General features: G+C 42.2%; 1 protein-coding gene across 2 annotated transcripts in view; it reads left to right on the top strand.

The window, feature by feature from the left end:
• The first annotated feature begins 8230 nt into the window (after nucleotides 1–8230).
• Nucleotides 8231–13057, top strand: part of MYOZ1 (myozenin 1) — an 86667-nt gene continuing 81840 nt past the window's right edge. Inside the window, exon 1 of one of the 2 annotated variants that reach the window (XM_053313102.1) lies at nucleotides 8231–8426. The gene's annotated coding sequence lies outside the window, so the exon portion shown is untranslated. The remainder of the gene's footprint in view (nucleotides 8427–13057) is intronic. The other variant, XM_053313103.1, reaches the window with a different exon arrangement.

Below are 13057 nucleotides of genomic sequence, written 5' to 3'. Positions count from 1 at the left end.
AGCCTGATGGATGATCTCTAATTGGGAATTGATAGAGGAAGTGTGACTCTGTTGATCCTTTTGAACCTCTCGGTGGCTTTCAATATTATTGACCACAGTATCGTTCTGGAGTCCTGCTGCATTTTCCCCACTGGTGTTCCATTTTAAAAGTGTCCGTCGAGGTGGCAGCATACCTCCCTGCCGCCTCGTGTCCTCTTCAGCCGGAAGTAAGAGGTGCACGTGGAGTGCCAGCAGGGGGAACATGGCAGGAGGGGTTAGGGCACCCTCTGCTGCCCGTAAAGGTATGCCACCCCACCTTCAAACTGGCTGAACAGTCAGTTCTTCCAACCGGTTTGGAGGCCCTTACAAGGGCCTCCGAACAGGTTTGTGCACATCCCTAGTGGCTACTTGGGGATGGGCCTTCTCTGCTGCTGCCCCGAAGCTTTGGAATGAGCTCCCTGCTGAAATAAGAGCCTCCTCATCTAAATCATTGTGATGTTTTAACTTTTTCTGTTGTCATTTATTTTGTTTTATTGTAAACTGCCCAGAGATGTAAGTTTGGGGCAGTATAATATAATAACATAATAAATCAACAAACCAGGGAAAGGAGGCAAGCCTCAAAATATGCAGCTTTCTGCGTTGCACTTCCATTATACTGGCCTTACTGTGTTTTGGTCTTGTGACCTAACAAGTGAGCAAACCCTTTTTACCCTGTCTTGCCCCAAACTCTAATGAACGACATGACTCCTCACCCCACAACCCCTGCCAAACCTTCTGCTGGACCTGGTGCTTTAAACCATGGACTTCAATTTAGATTCAATAATCCAAAAAACTTCAGTTTAAAACCAGAGTTAAGCTGCTTTATATTTTCACTCATGCTCTAAAAAGAATAAAAATTGCAAGTTAAGGTGCCCATCTTAACTTCTGCACCATATAAGCTGTGAGGACTTTGTATAGTCTGGTATATGATGATGGTTTTAGAAATGAGGGTCCATACACCCACACTTTGCCTTGGTCTTTCTGTTGTGGGGTCTTTCAGCATGCACACAACAGGTTCATTTCCCTAGATTCTTCTGGTTTTATAAGCCCCTCCTTACACTATTAACCTTTCACTCCTCACAGCACTGTTAAATGCACTTTACCACTACTTGGTATGTGTGGGTGAGAGTGCATGTTACTTTTAAGTGCCCAGTGTCCTCCCTGGAATACCACATCAATCTGTTTCCATTGTGGAGGATGCTTATGCACTTCTTCTTGTATTAGAACACACCTGGGGTACCTTCTAAGTAAGCCCAATCACATGTAGCCCTTCAGAATTTCCCCATGTACTGGAAGACCTCATCTGTCTCCCTCACCTCTGCAAATCTGTCCTGTTAATGCACAGTTGGCTCCTCAACAGAATTAAAATAGACACACTGTCCCTTAGAGAAGACTAGAACAAGGAATGAGAATGTCTAGCGCACAAACACCAGGCAAACGGAGCTATTGTCTCTTCACATCTCTACACAAGACCTCAAGCCACATTTAATTTAGCTCATATATTTCTAATCTATTGGACTCTACTGAGATTATATTTTTTAAAAAATCTGTCTGCTTCCTGCTACATGCTGGTCATGTGGACATGAATGTGGCTCCCTACTGTACATAATGTGAAGATCCACACTGTTCGCGGCCGGTTGGATTGATGTTTGTATTCAGGGCTGCATTCTCACAATGACAGCGAGGGCAGTTAGAGAGTTAACTGTGCTCGTCAAGCGATGGAACGGCGTCTGGTGATTTTAAATTAAAAAAAAAAAATAGGAGGAGAAGGAGGAGGAGGAGGAGGTGTGCTCTTGTTTTTAAAAAAGGTTGGGATTTCCTGTACTAAAAAATTTAAGAACCAATGCATTTCAATGTCCATTATCAATCATTTACTTTAGAATGTCCCTCTGTATCCCACCCCTCCCCTTCATCTGGTTCTCTTTCTATTCATTCTGGTTTATTTATGTTGTAAAAGGAATGAAGGAGAAAAGTCCATAAAACTATCTATTATGTAACAGCAATACGAATGTACCACTTATTATTTAGGATTTAAGCATAACAATGGCGGGAGAAATGTATATGCTTATTCTGCTGAGAATTCTCTCCATGTGCTGGGGGATCAGCTGTTCATATGCACACACGTACACTCACAAACACACACACACACAATCTATACAGTAATGTATAGTAATGTAATCTATATGATCTATACAGGAAGCAAGACCCCCTTCATCAATATGTCAGTTTTGCACAATCCTTTCCTCTCAAGGGGTTTACCAGATATAATGGTCTTTAGGAGATGTTCTCAAGTTCATTCCATCCCCTAGCCTCCATGGAAATCCTGCTGAAAGACATTATACCTGCAATCAGCAAGCTACCAAAGATGGCTTCCTTTCACTTATTCATTACATTCATAGTAGTTCAAGGGGCATCGATGAGCCCTTCCATTGATCTTGCATCCAGTAAATGGCCAAGTTTAAACTTTAGACCTGGTTGTGAGATGAAACTACTTTAGGCACTTTTGCATTATCCTCCAGGGTCAACTAAGCAAGCATATTTGCCCAAAATGCAATTTGAAAGGTTTTTAAAACATCTTTATAATTTTAACCAAGAACAAATTTTTTAAAAAGAACACCTTCTAGCAGTCATAATGACATAGAAACATACCACAATATTCAGTTTATAATATAAAAGGAAAACTGAAAGAGAAAGAAAGAAAGAAAGAAAGAAAGAAGCTGAAAATAGTATTTTACCAATGAAAATAGTATTTTATAGGCTGCATAAGAGAGCTCACACCTGCTTCTGAAAATGAAAGGGAACCAACTCTCATGGAAAACTTCAGAAGAGAGATCACGTGCAGTGGCTTGGATCAGTGCAGTGATCTTTTCCATTATCATAATGTCTCAGATTCCGGCAAAACCTCTTACAAACCTAGGAAGTTGCCTTATACTGCGTCAGACCATTAGAACATAAGAGCAGCCCTGCTGGATCAGGCCCAAGGCCCGTCTAGTCCAGCATCCTGTTTCGCACAGTTGCCCACCAGATGCTTCTGGAAGCCACAGGCAGGAGTTGAGGACATGCCCTCTCTCCTGCTGTTACTCCCCTGCAACTGGTACTCAGAGGCATCCTGCCTTTGAGGCTGGAGGTGGCCTTTAGCCCATTGGTCCATCTAGCTCAGTACTGTCTATATCAACTGGCAGTGGCTTGTCTCAGGTAAGAGTTTGCCCCCAGTTCTGCTTGGAGATGCCAGGGATCGAGCCTGGGATCTTCTGCATGCAAAGTAGATGCTCTACCACTGTGTGCTCTAGACTGGTATGTGATCACAAACCTAGAAGAACCATTAGGTCCTTGCATGATGAAGGGATCTTAGTCTTGTTGAGGAGATTCAACAATTCAGTAGGTGGTTCAGGAAGAATTATGTAATCCTAGGAACATAGGAACATAGGAAGCTGCCATATACTGAGTCAGACCATTGGTCTATCTAGCTCAGTATTGTCTTCACAGACTGGCAGTGGCTTCTCCAAGGTTGCAGGCAGGAATCTCTCTCAGCCCTATCTTGGATAAGCCAGAGAGGGAACTTTGAACCTTCTGTTCTTCCCAGAGCGGCTCCATCCCCTGTGGGGGAATATCTTACAGTGCTCACACTTCTAGTCTCCCATTCATAGGCAACCAGGGCGGACCCTGCTTAACTAAGGGGACAAGTCATGCTTGCTACCATAAGACCGGCTCTCCTGTAATAATAAGACACATATATAACAAAACTCGAATTCAAAAGCTCTGGAATCTGGATTGTAGGACTATTCCACTACTGGAGAATAAAGGTTTCTCCATATATCCACATTTCTTCCAACGAAGTGCAAAATTTGATGGCTATAGGTTTCAGTCCTGCAGGTGTGGTATGCAAAATTAATGTAAATAATTCTCTTCAATATTAACAAACAGACTTCAGTAGCAAGGGGGACCAAATATCAGACCAAAATTCCTTTATCAAAGTTTGCCCATTAGTATGCAAACGTGTCACTTAACTTGATTTGTTGGCTATAGGATTCCATTTTAAATTTTTTTAAGAAAAAAAAATCTTGCAGTCATAGGGACCAAGCCTATGAGAAGCAGCACCAGAAAAGAAGCACTTAGAATAGAATGCACTGATTATTATCACTGTGCCACTGCAGCCTTATAAGCCATTTTAAGTGTATGAACCAGGGCAAAGACATGTTCCATCCATGTTCTCACTGCTTCATTATATGCAGGATTAAAATCTAAAGTAAAATGATACAGCCTTGTGCCAATACTGCAGGAATGCAAGCTGATCCAAATGTTTTAAGACTGAGATACTGTATATGCATTTGGGTGTGTGAAGAAGGGCCAAGAATCTTGCATTTCAGACTTTTCTGTAGAGCTACTCGCTTGCCAATGGCTTTAAGTCCAATATAGTTGATAATTATCAAGTTCTGAGTTCTGAAACACACACCCCACTAAGTGCTTGTAGACTTACAAGAGGAATGACACACTCTACCTACAACGTGTGTCCCCTTGAGATTTGTATATATAGACAAGGAGAGTGAAAATAGCCTCTGCTGGACTAGAGAGTACACAGACACATATGTAGAGCAGGAGAGCTACCGTATCACCTTTCATAATGAGGGAAGCTACAAGCCGAACTAAGAAAATGATGTTAGGGACACAAATGTGACCGATCTGCAATGTGTGGTGATATAAACGAGGAGAGGCTCCTGCAGATCCGTGAGAAGATTCATGGCTGGACGTGAGGGGGGAAAGCAAGCTCTGGAAAGTCATGCCCGACTGCATAATGTCAAATGAGAACTTGGTGGGAGTGCCAAACATCCCATGTGAAAAAGCAGTACCTCTTACTGTTAAACAGGCACGTGCCACATGGCTCATTACACACATCACTCTTGTAATTTAACACCATGTAGACCCCAGCCATTTAAAAAATCACAAGTTTTCCCGAGTATTATTTAGGTTTTGCCCCAGCAGCTTGGTTACACTACCACTCCCAGGAACTCATACATAAAGTGTCTCCCCTTTCCCAATTGTATGATAATTAATCTAATTGCTCTATCTTTCTTTTTCTAGATTTAAATCCTGCATATACTGAAGCAGTGAGAAACATGGACAGAACGTGTCTTTGTATGAACATTCATACACACCAAATCTTCCCACTGTCAGTGCTTCAGGGTAAGGTACCAAGGTAGCTACAGGGTAAGGAACCAAGGAATTGATCTTGCAGTCAGACAGGCATACTGATGGCTGCGTTTGCTTAGGCAAAGTCTCAGCCGGGCCTTGAAACCTTTACAGCCTTTCTGGGCCAGGAGATGCTAATGGACTGTTTGAGTGGGTGGAGCCAGCATGGTCTAGTGATTTGAATGCTGGACTAGGACCAAGGAGACCCTAGTTCACATCCCCATTCAGCCATGAGGCTTGCTGGGTGACTCTGGGCCAGTCACTTCTCTCTCAGCCTAACCTACTTCACAGGGTTGTTGTGAGGAGACACTTAACAATGTACACCCCTCTGGGCTCCTTGGAGGAAGAGCAGAATATAAATGTAATTTAATTAATTATTTAATTAATTAATTAATTAATGCCTAAAGGCATTTCACACATCACAGGTCAGGAACTCCTCCAATCTGCAGTCCCAACAGCCTACCATGTGTGTTGGGGAGAAGCACAAATATCCAAAGGTCCTGGCACCTGCATGGAGGGGCCCCATGAGAGTATTAGCATACAAAGTGGTTGCATATCAATCAGCGCGCAGGGGGGAAGGCAGAGAGGGGCAAAGACCTCTTCTTATTTGTTCCACTCCTCTGTTTTTAGAAGGCAATGGGGTGGGATGTGATTGGACTAGAATGGGGGCGGGGGACTCAAGGGGCAGGGCTTACGGTTTACATTAAAAGCCCCTACCCCTTCCCCCACATAATTTGAGCCCTTGAGTGTGTGTGCTCCTGCAAAAAAGGAAAAAAGGAAAGGACTAAACACCACTTTACTGATTTTGTTAAATGCAACAAACAAGGTTAAACCAGTGTAATCATAGAAATACTAGTAATCCTGACACCATGGATGACATGAGTTGCAGCATGATGGGGAAGTAACACTGTGCCCTGTGCAGAGACAGAAGGCAGCCCTGACACTCTTAAGAACAGGTAGTAATGCAGGCAGCGCTTCCGTATTTTTCTCCATTGTCTCGAATTGGGAAGACTTCAGAAGTGCCACATGCACTATCACCTCTTCTTAGCAGTGTTGGGGCTGCCTTCTGTCTCTGCACCAGCCCCAGGGCACAGCATTACAGCTCCATATTGCTGCAAATCATGCCAGCCACAGTGTCCTTTTTATCATTATTCATTAATAAGGATTAGCAGTATTTCTATTATTACAGTTGTGTACTGATTTTGATAAATGCAACAAACAAGGTTTATGTGTTACTTTGTTGTTTTTGCAGAAGGTAATTCACACAAGCAGGGTCTCTAGGTCTGCCATTTGTTGCTAGCAAACCATTACTAATCATATAGATTGTTATGACATCCATACCCATCAAATGTATTTGTAACATACCCAACACTTGGGGATTGTTTCATCTAAACCTTTTATTCTAGTAGTATATAAATACATTTCAATCTCTGACAAACCACTGAGTCACATTTACTTTTCCTGCTTTGATAATGGACTATTGCAGGGACCTTATTAATGACTGTTACATTCCAAAATTTCTATAGTCATTCTCAAAGATGGAGGTCATTCACACAATCAAAAACTGTGTTCTACCTGGGATTGGGAGCTGTGTGTGCTCCCAGTATTTAGTTGTGTGTAAGCAAGGTAAGAGGAAAAGTTAGGTTTTCCTCCTACCTTGCTTCCACACAACCGAAAATTGGGAGCACGCACAGTTGGTAGAACACAGTTTTTGATTGTGTGAAAGACCTCAAGGTGTTGTGATGCACCTCCAGTTTTTAGTGATGAAGATTGTAGTGGCTGGGATCATGTTAATGAACATAACTGACATTGTGTTTACTGCATGCTTAATGTAATATAATAGAGTTAATATAGCAAGACACATAGAAGCTCACCCCCACTACACACATACAACCTTAACAATAAAGCATTATAAGGACAGAGTAAAATGCAAAAACAAGAACAGGGAGGTAGCAGTGAAACAGCTCCATCACCAAAGACTAACCTGAAAGGAAATGTCTGGTCAGCTTTCATCCATGTGCCAGTCTTCTGGATCTATCACGTTGGACTTGGTAACTGATTTCAAGGATTGGGGGGCCACCACTGGAAAGCCATTCAATGATGGCCACTATCCTGATAGAAGGCAAGACTGCCAGAAAGATTTTGCCTCCGGATCTCAAGGGGCAGGAACTAACTAACTGTCTGTCTGTCTGTCTGTCTCTCTCTCTCTCTCTCATATCATTCTGACAGCTGCTTTCATCCTCCAAAGCTCTCAGTGGTATCCACACTTGAGGCTCTTGCTTTTCTGTCTAACATGTCTAGCACCTCCAGGCCCCTGCTTCCTCATTTCTCTTAGTCCTTTCCCCACCTTCCGACAGTATTCCCCTCAGTCCTCTTCTCCCACGTGTTGCTCCCAGGATAGTTTCACACCTTACTCTAAGCCATAGGTACTTGAGAGGAGAGGAGACGTATTAACTTTAAAATTAAAGAAACACCTTTCCTGCCTGCTACAAATAGCCATACTCGGCTAGTAAAAGTATGGAAATAGAAACTGTTTATTTTAATCTGGTGGGGAGTCAAAACGTGGCATCATGACATCTCTCAAACACCAAGTGCTCCTTCTCTCAAATAGGAATGCTCCTTCTCTCAAAGAGTGTGCCAAGGGGGAAAAATTCTTTCCCATCTGCACTTACCTGCACAGTTCTGCAGACGTGCATGCTCTCCTGCTATTCCCTCACTGACTTAGCATGGAATTGCCCCTAAATGCATGATTTCAGACACAAATGGTTCATATCACTTTTATACAGCAATAAACAGACACTCAGAGGGCCTTTAGTTTGGCGTCGGTGTGAAGACAGTGATGTGCAGGTCTGGTCCCCGCTGGGTAACTGGCCCCAGGTTGAGGTAGCTGCTGAGGGAGTGCTGAGGTGCACTTTCCCCCCTTCCCACTCTTGCCTGTGCTGGTGCTATCTGAGACCCTTGCACTCTGAGATCCCACTGACTATTAATAACTCCAGGATGCCTGTGTGAGCAGAGTCTCCAAGAGTCAAATTCACAGCACTCCGCATCAGCACTTTGTGCTGTGCAGACTCTGAGCAGGGAGTGTGTGGGCCCTGGATAACCAGGGAGTCCAGAGCTACTGAGCCTCCTGCAGAAGCACCCCGACGAGGAACACCAGCGACGCCAGCCCCTGCTCCTGCTGCTGGAGGCTCCGTGGAGTGGTCTGTGTATGTGTGTCTAAGGTGAGTCCCTCCAAAGTAGTGCTCAGCCACGAATGATAGCAAGGGATGAAGGGCATTAAGAGAGAGGAGAACCGTGGAAAGACTGCATTGCATTGCAGCAGGTTGTCTGGTGGCGGGGCGGAAGATTAACAAGCAGGGCAAGTGCAGAGAAGACAAGGTTAGCCGAAAGAAACCCTTGCATCTATGGACTTGTGCCTAGAGTCAGTTCCTTCCCTTCAGAGGGTCACTGAATGCTCTCTTATCCTGGCATAACTCTACAGTCATGGACTCCAGCAGAACCTTTTTCCTACACTGGAAAAACAAGATCTTGTTCTTGAGGTTACTGCATACAGGGATCCCTGGGAGGCCTTCATTTTGAGGTGATTCACTCCCAAATCTCATTGCTAGCTAGCACTGAAAGCTTCAGCATGCTCAGTTGCTGTCCAGGACGTTCTGGAAGGCTGCCAGTTCTCTCTCTCTCTCTTGGCCTTACTGAATGTCTTTAGACTGGATCTTCCCCTTGGAACTACCTCAAAACATCACGCAGAGGGGGATGTTTCCTCTCATATTTTCCTGCTTACTAACTTATCCCACGGATACAGCAGAAATTGCCTCCCCTTTCTCATGCAGTCAGGTGGCACTGCCTCTGCCGTGCCAGCCAGTTCTGCTTTTCTTGTCTGTAGCTACGGCAGGTGTCCACTGAATTGATACAGCACTTTTATCAGCAGACCTGTTGCCTCTGATGTAGGGATACACTCTTGGCACTTGTATGGTATGAACTTTTCAGCTGTAATGGATGGAGCCCAGTTAGAAAGGGAACCTTGGAAGTTAGAAATTAACACCCATCCAGAAGACATTGTTGATCTCACCTGCTCTGACTGAAGCACTAAAATAAAATACTGGCCTTCACAACACATCTCTTAGCTCCAAATGGTACAGAATTCTCAGAAAACATTTTAGTTGGGGATGGAGGAGCTCTAGCCCAAAATGAACTCTTGGGCTTAAATCAGGAATTACTGGATGAAATTTCGTGTTAGCCTTATAGGAAAACAACAATACTATCCTCTGCTGCTGAAATCTAGGAATAATGAAACAAAAATCTTGTTTGCAATTGACACACTTCACAAATCCTCTCAGTATAATGCCTGCAATTCTGTATTTCTAATCAGAGATTGGAGAACAGATGGCAGAAGCAGAATTTTGGGGTCCAGCTAGCTGATGTCTTCTTCCGCTTTAAATAGAAGGAGCAATTTCTTTGATTTCTAAATTCTTATCAGTTGTGCCATCTGTCAGCAAAGCCTTACCTATTTTGCTGTGGTTGAAAATTTGGCATGGAACTTTGTGGTGGGTGCAAAACTGGAAGTTCAGTGGTTTTCTTTTTTAACACATCCACTGCCATAACCTTGATTTTGGATAGCAAATGAAGCTAACAAGTTGTTCCTTCTCTTATACATGAGCACACAGTGCTTAGTTTGCAAAGGGAAACAATTTTAAATCCTAAGGGAGAATCAGGTATCCACTGACCCTAAGGGCAGGTTAATGCAAAAATCTGAATAAACCTGAAAGATGGGCATCCCACTTGTAAGGTATGTGATGCTGCTTCTCTAGCCAATCAATTTTGTCTTGCTTTTGTTCTTTCTGGTATCAGTAATTTCCATATTCATAAAAATAAACATTTTTATTTTTAATAAAATAAAAATATTTTATATTTTTATTTTATTAAAATAAGATGTGGGAACTTCCCTATACAATCAGGTTTTTTTAAAAAAGCATTTTCTAATCTTGAAGTTCATTCTATGTCCTATGATCAAATGGACACAAAACAGTAGGCGTAGTGATTCTTATTTTATTGCAGTCAGTGCAACATAGACCTGCTCTGTATGAATGTGGTGTATATGTAAAGATAGCTCTCTATATCTGCTGTTGCAGGCACCTTATGGTCCTCAGAGAATCAGAGCATGGCACATTGGTGAGATTCTAGGAGAGATATACTAGAACATTTCCATTTCTAGTGAGCTTTTGTGATCAAGAGATTTGAGGCAGTCATTTGCCTCTTTGAAGAGGAGCTAACACATGCCCAACCTTCCGCTAATATGATGGCCTCTTTCATCTCAAGGAAGGGACCAAACCTCTGATACAAAGTAGATGTGGAAAAATGTATACAGTTAGTTTGCAATGACTGGATGGACCACAAGAAGAATTGCCTCCCAGGTATAAAGCTGGTTAGAGTTGTCAGATATCTAGACAGCCTTTTATGGAACGGTGCTAAAGGGCCTGTAGAATAGTGGATACTAGTGACACAGGGAAATATCAGAGAGATGTCTTGGAAGCTAAATTTAGGTTGTTAGGTAAGAAATTAATGTTTGGGACTTCCATGGTAGCTTTCTCTAAAGATACCTCCTATTCCTACACAAGAACAGAAAGGCAGACAGAGATTCTTATCTATCTATATATAGAGAGATGAGAAACTAGTATTGAAAAGAAGTTGAACTACGGTGTCTTTTGAGAAAGAAGAAGCCTACATAAGAACATGAATTGTAGTTAAAGCATACTGGGCATTATATTTTACAATGCAGACAAGTTTGAAGAAGGAGTTGTAAGTTAATGGAAAAATTAACTGGTTTTGCAGAGGCAACCGTGTGACATAATTTGCCAGAAATGGCCCTGAGCCATTTTTGGAAGGGCAGTATATAAAATAAATAAATAAAATTGAAATTGAAATTAAAAGCAAGTACTGGGGCAACAACACAAACTGTACAAATGACATAATGTGATTTGCGGGGAGGTGGAGGAGGAGCCTTCTCTTCCATGCTCAGAGCTTTCCCCTAGATATACTTCCCTGCATGGCTGAAACTGAACTGACAGGCTTGCTTTAGATCCCGTTCTAAAATATCCTAGAAGTGCCTTATTATCACCTCCAGTCAGGCAATGGACTCTGGGTTCCTTCTTAGGTGATTTTCTTTTCTTATGGTATATATAATTATTATTATTTCTTGTTTACACAGTCAGACAGGTGTTATTGACTGGTTTGTTTTATCCAGACATTGAGTCCTTCCCAAGGACCTGGGATGCCAGAATTTTATCATCAGTACTGTTGGTTATTATAGATATTGTCGCAAAATATAGGCTGTTCCCAGTAAAGCTGCTTTTTGTAACTGGCTGATGGTGATTTCTGTGGCCCCTATGGTGTTGAGGTGCTCTTCAAGGTCTTTTGGAACTGCACCCAGGGCGCCAATTACCACTGGGATTATTTTGGTCTTTTTCTGCCACAGCCTTTCAATTTCAATTTGTAGATCTTTGTATTTGGTGATTTTTTTCTATTTCTTTTTCTTCTATTCTGCTATCCCCTGGTATTGCTATGTCGATTATTTTGACTTGTTTTTCTTCCTTCTTGACTACAGTGATATCTGGTGTATTGTGTGCCAGATGTTTGTCTGTTTGTAGTCGGAAGTCCCATAATATTTTTACATCTTCATTTTCTTCAACTTTTTCAATTTTATGGTCCCACCAATTCTTGGCTACAGGTAGCTTGTATTTTTTGCAGATGTTCCAGTGTATCATCCCTGCTACCTTGTCATGCCTTTGTTTGTAGTCAGTCTGTGCGATATTCTTACAACAGCTGATCAGGTGGTCCACTGTTTCATCTGCTTCTTTACAAAGGCAGCACTTGCTGTTTGTTGTGGATTTTTCAACTTTTGCTCTTATTGCATTTGTTCTTAGTGCCTGTTCTTGTGCAGCCAGTATTAAACCCTCTGTTTCTTTCTTCAAGTTGCCATTCTTAAGCCATTGCCAGGTCTTGGTGATGTCTGATTTTCCACTTATATTGTGCAAATATTGACCATGCAGGGGCTTATTTCTCCATTTTTCTGCTCAGTTCTTCTTCTTCTTATTATTATTATTATTATTCTCGGTTCTTTATTAATTATTATTATTATTATTATTATTATTATTATTAAAACTTTTATACCGCCCTTCCAAAAGGCTCAGGGTGGTTTACATTAAAACACCATTGAAATCAATTAATCATTAAAACAAAAATTATAAAACATAAAACAATAATTAACAATTAAAAACATCATAAAACAACAATTAAATATTCAGAACTATTTAAAAACAAGTTTTAAAAAGCTGAAAAAGCCTGGTTGAAGAGGTGTGTTTTCAGGTGTTTTCTGAAAATTGCGAGAGATGGGGAGGATCATATCTCAGCAGGGAGCGCATTCCACAATCTCGGGGCAGCAGCCAAGAAGGCCCGTCTCTGTGTAGCCACCAAACGAGTTGGTGGCAACTGGAGACGGACCTCCTCAAGTGACCTCAACAGCCGGTGGGGCTCATAGAGAAGAAGACGCTCTCTTAAATACCCAGGGCCTAAGCCGTTTAGGGCTTTATAAGTTATAACTAGCACTTTGTATTTTGCCCGGAAACCTATTGGCAGCCAGTGTAACTCCATCAACAAAGGAGTAATGTGGTCTCTCCGAGATATACTCTCACGTCTAAAGTGCAGCATGATTGTTTGCTTTGCTGAGAGTGTTTGAGGCAAGAAACCAATTAGCTTCTAAGCCTGTATACTCATCGCAAAATATTACACTCAGAGGTGCAGCTATAACTGAGCGGATGGGTTCAAAGAACCCGGGACCCCCCAGCTCCTGAGGGGC

The sequence above is a fragment of the Hemicordylus capensis genome, chromosome 3, assembly GCF_027244095.1.
Source record: "Hemicordylus capensis ecotype Gifberg chromosome 3, rHemCap1.1.pri, whole genome shotgun sequence".
NCBI lineage: Eukaryota > Metazoa > Chordata > Lepidosauria > Squamata > Cordylidae > Hemicordylus > Hemicordylus capensis.
This window is presented reverse-complemented; position numbering and strand designations above follow the sequence as displayed.